Source organism: Blastomyces gilchristii (assembly GCF_000003855.2).
Source record: "Blastomyces gilchristii SLH14081 genomic scaffold supercont1.7, whole genome shotgun sequence".
Taxonomy (NCBI): domain Eukaryota; kingdom Fungi; phylum Ascomycota; class Eurotiomycetes; order Onygenales; family Ajellomycetaceae; genus Blastomyces; species Blastomyces gilchristii.
This window is the reverse complement of record NW_003101676.1, coordinates 1563290-1566128: the sequence shown is the minus strand read 5'-3', so window position 1 is coordinate 1566128 and position 2839 is coordinate 1563290.

Here is a 2839-nt window from a genome sequence, read left to right as displayed (position 1 = left end):
CATAAGCTCTTTAAAACAGGCAGTGATATCAACTCACTGTATTACTTATACTGCAGAATCTTTATTCTTTAACAGACATTGTAAGTTTTAATATACTCTTTGATATTTGTCTGAAGCTTGTCTCAAGTATATTTATGTTTTAGAAGCTTCTCAGTCTTCTCTAACCTGAAGTGCCCTGCATGAGAATCATTATAATGAATTCTCAATAACTTCTGACACATTACTCTGCTATGAGAGATGAAGACTGAATTATTCAGCAGTAGAAGTTCACATTCTTCTAGTTATTAGTAACTTGGTTTCTTAGCAGCATCACTCTGCTCAGAGTCTGTCTCTTTCAAGTTCAAACTGAATTCTTTCTTCTTCAACTTCTGAATTCAAGCTGCAGTAGAGATGTCCCTCTTCTGTAATTTATCAATGAATTTCAAAAGTAGTTAAGTTGAAAGATTGTAGATCATTTCATTCTTTATCAATTCAATGATTGTAAGACATGACATGAAAAGCTCATGATCTTCAGTGTCAGTTCTCTGTGAAGACTCAGGTTCTCTTTCATCTTCTATACTGAGTCACATAGCTGCCTCTCTGACACTGTTTCTGAGCTTTAGAGAATCTCAACCCTCTGCAGCCAGCTTCTTCTGCAGTGATAACAGAGATTCTTTTATAGAATTCTTCTCTGCATTAATAATATTATAATCAGACTGTCTAGACAGTGTGTCAGCAGAGTTAAGCTGATCTGAACAGTATCAGATATAGAAATCATACTCTGAAAGCAGCTTCACTTATCTGACTTGACATTCTGTCAAGCTCTTTGTTGTTAAGAAGTAACACAGATTTATATAATCAGTGAGAACTTGCACTGAGTACTTACTACTCTGAAGATAATGTCATCAGATCTTAAAGAATTCAACAATTGCTAATATTTTCTGATCATAAGTATCATACCTTCTCTGTATAAGTGATAACTTCTTGAAGAAGAAGATCACTGATCTTCATTCACAGTATCTTATAAACTCTGTAAAAAAGTCTTCTTTCACAGACAATTCATTATCTGTTTTCTCAGAAGTAATTATTTTCTGATTCTTTCAATGTTGAAAGATCTTCAGTGTCAACTGTGAAAAGATTTCACAGACTTCATTCTCAGATGCATCAGTCTCACACTGACTGAGTAAGTCAGAGTTAAAATGATTCAGTATTATAACATCTGCAAAAGCTTGTTTCAATTTCACAAATATCTGCACAGTGTCTTGAGTGAGAGTAAATAATTCTATTTTTCTGTCTTTCACACTTCTCTTCAACAGATCTGTAAGAGAGGCAGTAATCTGTGAATATGCATAGATGAATCATCTGTAGAAATTTACAAATTCTAGAAACATCTGCATCTCACAGTACATCCGCGGCACTGATCAGTTCTCAATGACAGAGACTCAGCTTCTGTTCATTGAAATGTCATTCATCTCAACAATATAATCTAAGAAATCAATCTTCTGCCTGTAGAATGAGCATTTTTCAGTGTTTATATAGAGTTGATACTGTCTCAAGTGACTCAATACTTCTTAAACATGAGTATCATGTTCTTTCTCTGATTTTAAGAAGATTAAAATGTTGTCCAGATATACTATACAGAAGACATTGACAAGGCCTCACAGCATCTCATTTATATAGGTCTGAAAGATGACTGAAGTATTACAAAGATCAAAAGATAAAACAAGATATTCAAAATTACTGTACTTAGTACAAAAAGCTGTTTTTCAAACATCATCTTCATTAACTCTGATTCTATGATAGATATCTCATATATCAATCTTTGAGAACATCTTTGCTTCAGATAATCAATCAATCATCTTGTTAATTAATGATAATGAATAGCAATTCTTAATCATCATCTTATTGAGACCTCTGTAGTCTATACATAGACATAGTCTATTATTCTTCTTAAGTATAAAGAGTATAGATGCTTCTGCTGAACTCTTTAATAAATGTATTCAGTTCTTTGATTACACTTCTTCAAGATATTTACACAGAACATTCAACTTCTTTACAGACAAGTTGTAAAGAGACTTGTACAGTGTCATTGCACTGTCTTCAAGGCAAATCTTATATCATATCTTGATGTCAGGAAACTTTGCTGCTTCTCTTTCTGAAAAGACATTCTTAAAATCTGTAAAGAGATGTCATGTATATTCATCTTCAATAACAGATACTGCTGCTAATCTTACAGTGAGAGTGATGACTTCTTTATCTGTTCTCAAGTCTCAATCACCTGCTACACAGTATATTGACTTAATCTTTTTCTCAAGATTCTTTCAATGAAACTCTTCAGATTTCTCTATCACTGTCTTTTCATTAGTGAGATAGTATCATCACATCTGAGTGACTCAGTTAATGAGAGGATTGTTTTCTCTCAATTATAAAAGATCTAGAATGACATTCTCATCTATGATGTTAACTGTATGAAGGAGCAGACTGCTCTTCTTGAAGATTTCTTCTAAGTCTGTGATCACACACTTTGCTTGAATTATGCTAAAATGATGACATTTCATTTCATCTGTAAATTTCACATGATCTGACAGATCTATCTTCTTTCAACTCTTCATCAAAGAAAAGAAATAGAATATGAAGTTAATATTCATCTCAGAGTCAAGTAGGCATCTCACTGATATCTCTCTATTCAGAGTATATATTATGATTATAATATGAACTTGAAAATATGAGAATTGTCAATTCTTTTCTTTCTCTTCTTTATCTTCTGTGAATACATTTGTCAGAAGAGAAGTCAACTTCAAGAAGATATCTTCTCAGTTTCTTCTCTTCTTCAGCTTCTTATAATTACTGATATAGTAAT